This window comes from Bubalus bubalis, chromosome 13, assembly GCF_019923935.1.
Source record: "Bubalus bubalis isolate 160015118507 breed Murrah chromosome 13, NDDB_SH_1, whole genome shotgun sequence".
In the NCBI taxonomy this organism is placed as follows: domain Eukaryota; kingdom Metazoa; phylum Chordata; class Mammalia; order Artiodactyla; family Bovidae; genus Bubalus; species Bubalus bubalis.
This window is the reverse complement of record NC_059169.1, coordinates 70,091,131-70,103,245: the sequence shown is the minus strand read 5'-3', so window position 1 is coordinate 70,103,245 and position 12,115 is coordinate 70,091,131. Positions and strand designations below refer to the sequence as shown.

At 41.2% G+C, this 12,115-nt stretch overlaps 1 long non-coding RNA gene across 2 annotated transcripts; it reads right to left on the bottom strand.

Annotated features, from left to right (window-relative positions):
• Positions 1–62: 62 nt before the first annotated feature.
• Positions 63–10,983, bottom strand: LOC102415044. 2 transcript variants are annotated; one of them, XR_003102772.2, is made up of 4 exons: positions 10,297–10,983; positions 9,480–9,582; positions 1,402–1,618; positions 63–1,003 (listed from the first exon to the last, which is right to left on the bottom strand). It is a non-coding gene; the product is annotated as an uncharacterized LOC102415044 (long non-coding RNA). The 2 variants fall into 2 exon arrangements; XR_006543813.1 differs by having other exon boundaries at positions 63–1,618.
• Between the last annotated feature and the right edge of the window lie 1,132 nt (positions 10,984–12,115).

Genomic DNA, 12,115 nt, shown 5'->3' with positions numbered 1-12,115 from the left:
TTGCGATGCTGTGGACTGTAGTTCACCAGGCTCCTCTGTCCATGGGATCCTCCAGGCAAGAATACTGGAGCGGGTAGCCATGCCCTCCTCCAGGGGATCTTCCCAGCCCAGGGCATGGAACCCATGTCTCCTGTGTCTCTAGCATTGCAGGCCAATTCCGTACCGCTGAACCACCGGGGAAGCCCTATTAAAAGTAGTACATATACTGAATATATAATGAACATTCAGGCCATTCAAGGTAGTCACATCTTCAGTGAAAAGCCAGACTCTTATACAGCTGTGAATCAGCCTTTACTGTAGAGGCAGAATTGCCCTAGTCTTTCCTGGCAAGAAAAGTCATTTGCTGGGGCACTGCCCAGTGTACTTTGCTCCCATTGTAGCTACTCAAGTGTACTCAGCGGTAGGAAGCAAGCAAAACCGGTTAGCTCCTGAGACAGACTTTCCTGTCTTCGGAGATGAATGCCATCCATGAGCTCACAGACCTTATTCCTTCTTATATCTGGGATTGTATTATTCTTTCATTATTACTTTCAAAGAAATTGGCCTTTCTTTTGGAAAAGCACACTGTTAAGAGCGATTTTGACAGTCTTTCGCAGCTATCACTTCACATAACCATCACAAATAAAGTCTACAAAAGGTTTCCCAGTAGTTAGTTAGAAGGTCGTTTATCTAAATCAAAAGCAATAACAGAGAATGACTACTTGAAAAAAATTACAAAAACAACAAGTCTGTCTGTTTCAGCGACACATGCCAGGAGCTCAATAAGTGATAGGATGATAATGTAAAGCATGTGTTTCTGAGTTGAGGTCAACATCGTGCTCAGGATTTTCTTTAATGGTTTTCATGCCAGCCAGACATCTCCTGTGAGTCAACTTTACTCCTTGTACTGGGTCATACAAAATGGTTTCTCTCTTAAAAACTCATTTATCAGTGTATGAAGCCACACTTTTTTTTTCTTGGAGTAATCCAAGCCCCATTGGTGATCTTTTAAAATTCAAAAACACTACAAAAAAAAAAAAAAAAAAAACAAACCTCAGACTTCTAAAAGCTAAAAATGTTTCTGGAGCCTTCATCTATTCATTATTATAATTTTGAGTGATAGTAACTGACATTTATGTGGTGTTTACTATTGCCAGGCAATGTTCTAAGTACTGTTAATAAACTAAATTAATCCTTGTAATAACCCCATGAGGTCAAACTGTCCTCCAACTTTAAAGATGAGAAAGCTGAGGCAAAGAAAAGATAAGAAATGTGCCCAGAGTCACATAGTCAAAAAAGGAAGTTAGATTCAAATGCAGGCAAATCTGGTCTGTGTTCTTAACCACTATGCAAACTGCCTCCCTAGGGTGTCACATTTAAGAGTCAATACCCCGTTTTCATTTACTTTCTTCTCTTCCTTACCTCAGAAGTTGATGTTTAAATTTACGTGGCATTAGTTGCACTCATCCAGTCTGGGTTTGCTGAATTATAAGGTGTATTACCTACATCCAACAACCAAAAACAAGACAAATAACACGGAGAACCTTTCACTTCCAACACACGGACACTAGTCATCTTGCAGCTTTGCTGTCAGCAGCACCACTGAATGTTTTCCAGCAGGGTCCTTCACAGGATGTCTCTAAATGGCCCAAAGAAAAGGATATTTAGTACTTTAAATTTCTAAGACACTTAAGCCAGGATGCAGATGGGAAATATAGAGATCTGACATAGGAAGGGAAAATAAAATGGGGTAAAATAAAGGTATTTCATAAAAGTACAGGAAAATAAGAATAATAGGGGATAAAGCAGAACAATTTTTAATATTAAAAAGGAAGGAAAAAAAAAAACCAATAGCATGTGCTGTATAAATAAGATGCCAGGGAATAAAAAAAAATGTGATTTACCAAAATCTTTCAACCTGGATTCCCTGGTGGCTCAAATGGTAAAGAACCTGCCTGCGATGCAGGAGACCAGGGTTCAATCCCTGGATTGGGAAGATCCCCTGGAGAAGGGAATGGCAACTCACTCCAGTATTCTTGCCTGGAGAATCCCATGGATAGAGAAGCCTGGCGGGCTACAGTCCATGGGGTCACTATGAATTAGACATGACTGAGCAATTAACCCTTTTACTTTTTTTTCAACCTAGAAGATGTGTACCTTAATCCCCTTCTCTTCTGTGGAAGTGCCTATTTAAGTCTGCCTTTTTTAAACAACTGAATTGTTGTTTATTCATTATTGATTTGTAAGAGTTTTTAAATATATTCTGGATAAAAGTCTTCTGTCAGATATAAGATATTATGAGTATCTTGAAAGCAAGCAGGACCCTTGTGGGGCCCTCCTGCGCACAAAAGCCTTTCTGTGTCCCCTGTTTTCTTATTTGCAGGAAAAGGGCTTCTGTCTCCTAGACCTTCCTGAATACCAAAGAGCAGATTCAAACAGTTGCTAATCAGGGAAGTAAGGGGATGTAGAAACAAAGGAGGAACAATCGGAAAATTATAGTGCAAGACCCTGGTGCCTCAAGAGGCATAGGTAACAGTATCTTTGAGTTCTACTCGAACCAAAACCCCCACCCAGTGGAGGTTGGCAACTTCAGGGAGAGTACCAGATTACTAGAGCACCACCCTGTTACCTCATCACCAACCAATCAGAAGAAAGCCTCATACCCAGCAGCCCTCACCCCAAGTTTTGCCCATGTAAGCTTTTCCCCCCAAACCAGGGGAGTCTGGGGGGTTATGAGCACGAGCCACGTGTTTTTCTTGCATAGCCCTGCAATAACACTTTCTCTGCTCCAAACTCTGACATTTTGGGTTTGTTTGGCCTCACTGTGAACTGGGCACACAACTTGTGAACTTGCATCAGTAACATCTTCCAGTCTGTGGCTTTTTTTCTTTTTTCGCTTTGTTAGTGGTGTCTTTTGATGAAGTTCTTTATTATAATTCGATCCAATTTATCAATTTTTTCCTTTTCGGTGAGTGTCTTTTGTATCTGTTCAAGAAATCTCTCAGCATTGACGGCCACATTCATTGATTTATGGACTCTTTCACTGGGATTTTTGGCTAATAAGCTTTGTTGATAAACACTGGAATGAATTACCTGAAGGAGCCAGTGTTACATTTTAGGTTAGCTATAAATCCTGCTTTGATTGCTGATCAAAGTAGCTTAGTATGTTATTTGCTGCGTACACAATAACATTGCAAAAGGATATACTTTTTCTATGAAATGATTTTTAAGGGTTCCACCATTTGGTAATCCCTATGTATCTATTGTCAATAATTTTTTAAATGACATTTCTTTTTCTATATATAGGCAGTAAAACTTCATAATCACATAGGTTACTTTCATATGCTTATAATATAGTGAAGTAAAGTGAAGTGTTAGTCAGTCTGTTGTGTCTAACTCTTTGGGACTCCATGGACTGTAGCTTCCCAGGCCCCTCTGTTCATGGGATTCTCCAGGCAAGAATACTGGAGTGGGTTGCTGTTTCTTTCTTCAGGGATCTTCCCAACCCAGGGATCAAACCCAGGTCTCCTGCATTGAAGGCAGATGCTTTACCATCTGAGCTACTAGAGAAGCCCCTTATAATAATATATTAATATATTATATAATATAGTCAATATATTATTATGTAATATATGTATATTATGTAATATACATATATCACATAATATATGTAATAATTGTATTTATTATATAATTACACACATAATTGTATTATATATGTAATATATGTAATAATTATGTGATAGATGTATATTATGTACATGTATACATATTTTATGTGTATATTATTATACATACATTCTGTAATTATGTACATATTATTATGTAATAATAATATATTGACTTAATATATTGACTATATTGCCTATAATATATTTACTATAATTCATCACACAGGTGATTTTTGACATCTCTTACTACCTTAATGGTTTATATCAAAACTGTATCATTGCTTAATGAAATAAGCAATGATAAAGAAATAAATTCTTCTCCAACATTATGTGGCTCAAACAATCACATTTTGTGATTGTGCCATTCTATAAAGGACAACAAGACTTTTGTCCTTTTAATTAGAAGATTTATTCTAATCCCAATCAGAGTATGATGGCTTTATAACAACATTCCTTTAAATAGTAGAAATATTATATAATTTGCTAACTTTATCAATATTTCCTATAAAATGTATATGATGGTTTTTTTGCTTCACTAGAAAGGCATATTGGCACAATGGGTACTTTATTTGTGAGCAAAGTTAGGAACACAACTTCAAATAATCAACTGAATATTACCATATCTTTTATATATTAGCCATTTTGAAATAATAGCCAACTAAGATTTTTCATATATGAATATATTTACTATACATATGCATATATGTTGTTCATCTAAGAAATTCACATGAATATAAAAAACGTAAACTATCCTGGCTAATGCAACTGGATGTGAGTTAATACTAATCACGAAGACACCAATGTTTCTCATCTGTTCTTAAGCCACATAACATCACTGTAAAAATTATGATCTGCATTTATAAGATCTGGAAATGGAGGTTCAGAAAGATTAAGTAACTTAAGCAAAAGCATAACTAGTAAGTGCTAGAACCAGATATTAGGACTATTTGCTTCTAAAGCAGGTGTTCTTCCAGTGTTATCTTTCAGCATTTGAGGGTATATAGAGATTATATTCGGAGAAGGCAATGGCACCCCACTCCAGTACTCTTGCCTGGAAAATCCCATGGACGGAGGAGCCTGGTAGGCTGCAGTCCATGGGGTCACGTAGAGTCAGACGCGACTGAGCGACGTCACTTTCACTTTTCACTTTCACGCATTGGAGAAGGAAATGGCAACCCACTCCAGTGTTCTTGCCTGGAGAATCCCAGGGACGGGAAGCCTGGTGGGCTGCCATCTATGGGGTCGCACAGAGTTGAACACAACTGAAGCGACTTAGCAGCAGCAGCAGAGATTATATTGGGCTTTCCAGGTGGCACTAGTGGTAAAGAACCCACCTGCCAATGCAGGAGATATAAAGAAACACAGGTTTGATCCCTGAGCCAGGAAGATCTCTGGAGAAGGAAATGGCAGCCCACTCCAGTATTCTTGCTTGGGAAATCTCATGGACAGAGGAGCCTGGTGGGCTACAGTCCTTAGGGTTGCACAGAGCTGGACACAACTATAGTGACTTAGCATGCATGTGAACTGCATGCAGGACTTCCCTGGTGGTCCAGTGGTTAAGAATCTGTCTGTGAATGTGGGGGACATAGTTCGATCCCTGGTCTGGGAAGATTCCACATGCCAAGGGGCAAGTAGACAGTGTGCCACAACTACTAAGCCCAAGCCCTAGAGCCTGAGCCCTGCAGCAAGGGAAGCCACTGCAGTGAGAAGCCCAAGCACCTCAACTAGAGGGCACTCTCAGCAACTAGAGAAAAGCCTGTGGGCAGCAATGAAGATCCAGCACAGCCAAAAATACATAAATGGATGAATAAAGATTTAAAAAGTGAAGAAGACCTAAAGATCCTCTTGATGAAAATGAAAGAGGAGAGTGAAAAAGTTGGCTTAAAACTTAACATTGAGAAAACTAAGATCATGGCATCTGTCCCATCACTTCATGGCAAATACATAGGGAAACAGTGGAAATGACAGACTTTAATTTTTTGGGCTCCAAAATCACTGCAGATGGTGACTACAGCCATGAAATGAAAAGACGCTTGCTCCTTGGAAGGAAAGTTATGACCAACCTAGACAGCATATTGAAAAGCAGAGATATTACTTTGCTAACAAAGGTCCATCTAGTCCAAGTTATGGTTTTTCCAGTAGTCATGTATGGATGTGAGAGTTGGACTAGGAACAAAGCTGAGCACTGAAGACTTGATGCTTTTGAACTGTGGTGTTGGAGAAGACTCTTGAGAGTCCCTTGGACTGCAAGGAGATCCAACCAGTCCATGTTAAAGGAATTCAGTCCTGAATATTCATTGGAAGGACTGATGCTGAAGCTGAAATTCCAATACTTTGGCTACCTGACGCGAAGAACTGACTGAACTGAAAAGACCATGATGCTGGGAAAGATTGAAGGCAGGAGAAGGGGACGACAGAGGATGAGATGGCTGGATGGCATCACCAATTCAATGGACATGAGTTTGAGTGAACTCCGGGAGTTGGTGATGGACAGGGAGGCCTGGTGTGCTGCAGTCCCTGGGGTAGAAGTCAGACATGACTCAGTGACTGAACTGAACTGAAAGAACCCAGGTATAGTAAAATATTAATGGTAGAATCCAGGTGGTAATTACCAGTATTCACTATAAAATTCTCTCAACTTTGCTGTAAATTTGTGAATTTTCATAATAAAATGTTTGGGGGAAAAAAATCTATAAATTTAATGCCATCCTAGTTCAGCAGGAAATGCAAAAGAAGCCACTGTTATGATTAGACCTGTATTCTGATTTCCGGGCTCAATAGCCTTTTAGACTGAATCTAATTTCCTGGATTCTGATCTCTCGGGGGTTTTATTACTTAAAACTAGTTACCTGTATTTTGATTTTCTGTTTTATCTATTTGTTTATTCGTTTTCAAATGCTTATCTTCACCTTCTGTGAACCAGGCCCTGTTAGGTAGAGGATACAGTTTTGTCCCTGTTTCCCTGAATCCTCCATCCATGGCTTATTTTCAGTAAACAGTATCTTCGATCTCTTAATTCTATCAGAAATGCTAGTTCCTTCATCTCTGGCTGAGGCTAAAACTGACAGGACCATATTATCCATTGAGTACTATAAGACTCCACTCCTAGAGCCTAGGAGGTTTCTGTTTTTGTTTTTGGTGGGGGGAGGGGGGAGGGCCGGGTGATGGTGGTGGTGGTGTCATATCTCCAATTTACGAAAAAGAAACTGCAAAATCTTCCACATTCCCTAGAATGCAGAAACAATTCCTAGTCCCCTTGATTCTCCCTTTTTCAGCTTTAGATCCCAAAGGACTAACAGCCAGCATTTCTGGTCCCAGTGGCAAATCCAGCTCTAAAGCAGATGCTGTGGGGGAGTAAGATACTCCAACAGAGAGATGGACCCTTAAACTATCATCACCTTATGCCATTGGATTCCGTGTTCATTGGGCTACCTTCTAATTCCCATGTAGGCCCGCGGAGAGAATGCACTATTTGAGTTTTTCTGATGCTTGTGACAGCGATTTCTCAATCAAACCAGAAAAGCAACCAACTCTTGATGAAGAGCTGTTGCATCCCAGGTCTGGAACTCAGGGAGAAAATACACCAATCATGCCGCCACCACCATCATCACCATCATTTTGGTTGCTTGTGGCCATGAATTTCTCAGTGTAAATTTAAATCAGTAATGCTTGCATGTGCGCTAAGTCACTTTAGTCATGTCTTACTCTTTGCAACCCTATGGACTCTAGCCCATCAGGCTTCTCTGTCTGTGGGATTCTCCTGGCAAGAATACTGGAGTGGGTTGCCCTGCCCTTCTCCAGGGATATTTCCCACCCAGGAATTGAACTTGAATCTCTTATGTCTCCTGCATTGGCAGGCAGGTTCTTCACCACTAGCACCACCTGGGAACCCCCTAAATCATCCCCTAAACCAGTGACTAAAAACAGGGGATGGGGAATGTTCTTACACTCTTTGTCCTTCAGAGCCTTAGTTTTGAACTGTTTTAGCTGATTTAGCCCTCATAAAGCCTTGTTCTTTTTCTCAACTTCCAGTTCTAATCACTACTGTTCTCTTACTGATGACTACTTGTCCTCTGACCTCATGCAAGGCCCATCTTATCAGCTGAGATCTTAGCTCCTGTTTCTCCACTTTTAGCTGTGTTATTTCAGGGTCCCCTTGGGAAAGGTCCAGCCAACCTAGGCCCCTGGATCACATGGATGCTCCTGCGGCCTGTACGCACTGCACACCTGGAGCTGGGGCCTACCTGGGCAGCTTTTTGCACATAAAATCCCAGGATTATAAAGATTTCCACCTAGTACATATCAACAAATAAAGAATATTGGTTTTAAGGACTTTGTTGTGACAAGGTAAACAATAGAACCATGACTTATAAACCAATATCTAGTGAAAACTAAGAGTATTATGAAATATTTTATTTTTATTGGTTGGTAATTACACCTGGATAGTTTACAAAATTATCATAACATTCTTAATTTTATGCTTCCTCTAGGAAATCCTTCCCTATTTTAAATAAAGAGTATTCTATCTATTGAATGCATTGGTACTTCTATCCTGTTATACAATTACAACACTGTAAATAAACAGAAAGAGCTATGTGGTTTGACTATTTCAGTCAGAGAGAATTAGCTCCCTAAGAAGAACAGTGTTATTATCCTTTTCTCTTTAGAATCAAAAGGAGTCTGATGATAGCTCTTTGAAAGGACGACGCTGAGAAGACCAAGTCTTCTCAAGTCTTCACGTCCCTGTTGAGCTGTCTTACTCTGGATGACTGTGAACAGACTGGGATGTATGTCTCTGCTAGGGACCCCAAAGGGCTCACTGCATAGGACCTACTCCAGCTTGGCTTTATATTTTCTGCATTTTTCTTCTGTTTTTGTTCAGAAAAGCTATGGGGTTAAAAACAATGTGTGTGTGTGTGTGTGTGTGATAGAGAGAGAGAGAGAGAGAAACCATTTCAGTTACCATGTGTTTTAGTATTTAATATTATTCAAATATAGTCATCTAACATTATGATCTTGTTCAGTCACCCAGTCATGTCCGACTCTTTGCAACCCCATGGACTGCAGCGTGCCAGGCTTCCCTGTTCCTCACCATCTCCTGGAGTTTGCCCAAGTTCATGTTCATTGCATTGGTGATATATATACTTCTATACAGCCTAACAGCATGCAGTTGGAGACTATTTAGCACGTCTGATGTGAAGGGCACTGGGCAATCTTAAATCTTCTGTTCAACAAAGCAGGGTATAAATCAACCAACTAACAAACTATGTGCCATGTGCTCAGTTGGGCCTGACTCTCTGTGACTCCATCGACTGTAGCCCACCAGGATCCTCTGTCCGTGGGATTACTCAGGCAAGGAACACAGGAGTGGGATGCCATTTCCTCCACCAGGGGATCTTCTTATCTAACTCGTGTTTCCTATGTCTCCTGCACTGTAGAAGATTCTTTACCATCCGCCTACCATTGGGGGAGCCATCGGGGAAGCCCCAGAAACTATACAGAGATACAGTACGTACAATACAGTGAGGACTACTCAAGTCCTAACTTCGCTTGATATTCCAGGTAAAGGTCAAACTGGTACTTTAATAATTCATGAAGAATTATTATATAAAGGATTATTATTAAAATAACAACTAGAACTCATTTATAACTGTATAAAGGAGACTCTGTTTCTGATAAATATCTATTATTCATGATTTATTACATAAATAGTATTATTATTTAATATGTAATATGTTAATCGTTCTTTAGGATAACTATTTTATGTTAACACTATATGAGAAGATGCTATCTTAACCTCTCTATGGGATGTGTGAAATCCTAACATACCTGTGGAAATTCAGCATTTTCATTTATCACCAGGCATAAGACATTGCTCCAACACCTCCTCCTCTCCAGCCTCATCTTCATTCCCACTGTCACCTCCTGTGAACTAGGACAGAGGACAGAGATATAAATATGACATAACTGGTCAGCTTTTACTACCACACACCACCTGACCCAGGTCCTGAGAGTGACATTTGTATATTTGTCATACATACTTTCACTCAGTTTAAGTACATAACAAAGCTTAATGCTCTCTGTTCAAATTTGCTACAGGTACATTCTTAACATTTCAGGCATGCATAAAAATAGAGGTGTTGTGTTTGTTTTTTTTTCTGATTAAATCAAATAGGGAGGTGGCTGTTGTTTTTGGCCACAGTTCTCACATTTGCTGAGAATTAGGCGAGGATTTTTAGGGGTGGGGGAATCCTGTGTAAGGGCTTCCTGTGAAGCCATTAGCTGAAAACCTTCGGTTTAAACCACAATGTCCAGGGCTGGCCTCTAGCTGCTGTCTCAGGGCTGCCTGGCCTCCTGCCTGTCCCCACCCCTTGCACCTCTGCTCCACCATTAATAGCTGTTTGTTGGTGGGGGAGAGACTTTCACTTCTACATTATGTTCTTCTGCACTGTCTGCATTTTCACATATTTACTCTATGTGTATGAGAACACTGAAGTTCTTCTTTCCTTGCCTGCTTTTTTACAAAGCCACGCATTACTTACATTAAATTAGAAATGTGAGATGTTCACCCTGATGCAGCCTGCCCGTGGCTACCCACACTCATCCCTTCTCTCTGCTTCCCACCTCATTCTCTCTCCCTACTCACCTTTTTCTTCTCTGCTCTCATGAGTTTCCAGTGTCGCCTTTCTTCGTTTGCACAGATTTTTTTTCTCCACTGTACCCTTTGTGGGAACTGTCTTAGACACTCCTCACAGGTCCTCATTTGTAATTACATTCTCCTTTGGTTGCCATGATGGCTGACCTATAGGCCATAGCTTGGAAACACTTGTCCAGAGTGACTCCTGCATGGAGTGGCATATTTCTCGACTTCTTTTACTTTTTATCCTCATATGATTTGAGAACAATTATTAAAAACGTGTTCTTCCTCTTCCTTCAAGTCCTTTTCCCTCTTGGCTAGTATAGCAGGTTTTGTTACCGGCAGAACTTTCTCTCAAGTGAAAGGCGACAGAGAGTTAACTAAAAGACACAGTGAGCTCCTGGGTGTGTCCAGAGTCTGATTTGGTTTGAGAAGAGGAACAGAAAGAATTTTTGTGTTTTAGAAATAGAGGAGGCCTCTTGGCCTAGTTTGAAAAACACAGATAAAATTCTGTTTTTAAAAAATCCAACAAAGTCTAGTTGGGAAGCTAAGCTAGCATCTTGTTACTAATGCATCAGAGGTCTTGGTCACATATTTTTAATGCACTTGTTACTTATTAATTTAATATCTGAATGCATAGATCTCCTCCTGGCCCCTGTTAACCTTAATCGTGAGTTTTCTGTGCAGTCCCTCTGGCGCCCACCCTAGAGAGCTCGCTATCGGGACAGCGTCCAGATAACCTGGGGCTTCAGCGAAGCACCGACCGATTGGCCTGGTCGCTCCTGTGCAGGCCGTGGTTTCTGCGCACACAGAAAATGATGGGGTGAGTCATAGTCCTCCTTTCCAACAAAAGGGCATTGTACTATGCTGTTTGGTTCAGGCTCTGGCGTGCCACTTGTGGTTGCAAACGTATGGGGCAGGAGGCTGGCTGCAGCTGCATTCTAATGGGCTGCTTCGGGTGTGCCCCGATACACCGTGAGATACTTTAAGGCTGCGAGGCTTTGATTTACCTTCGATACTCAGCGCTAAGTGCACTTGTGTTTAGCTCGGGGCAGCGCTAAGCCAGTTTGGCTTGGTTGGAAAGCTGCAAAAGAGGGGAAGGGCTGAAGTTTGCGCTGTTCTGGGGGAAGCGGGAGAGGCCCCCTGATGAGGCCGGCAGGGGGCGCAGTTGCACCAGTAGCTAGAACGCCCCACTTGTTTACTTGAGCGTTACTTTTTTGGTGAATCCGGAGGCATGAGACCCTAGAAATTTAAACTTAAACCTGCACGTAAGTATTAGAATATGAACTATTGAACAGAACAAACTCGCATTATATTTAGTCCAAAAGGCACAAGAATAGTCAGGAGTTCAGTTCAGTTCAGTCGCTCAGTCGTGTCTGACTCTTTGCGACCCCATGAATCGCAGCACGCCAGGCCTCCCTGTCCATCACCAACTCCCAGAGTTCACTCAAACTCACGTCCATCGAGTCAGCGATGCCATCCAGGCGTCTCATCCTCTGTCGTCCCCTTCTCCTGCCCCAATCCCTCCCAGCATCAGAGTCTTTTCCAATGAGTCAACTCTTTGCATGAGGTGGCCAAAGTACTGGAGTTTCAGCTTTAGCATCATTCCTTCCAAAGAAATCCCAGGGCTGATCTCCTTCAGAATGGACTGGTTGGATCTCCTTGCAGTCCAAGGGACTCTCAAGAGTCTTCTCCAACACCATCGTTCAAAAGCATCAATTCTTCGGTGCTCAGCTTTCTTCACAGTCCAACTCTCACATCCATACATGACCACTGGAAAAACCATAGCCTTGACTAGATGGACCTTGGTTGGCAAAGTAATGTCTCT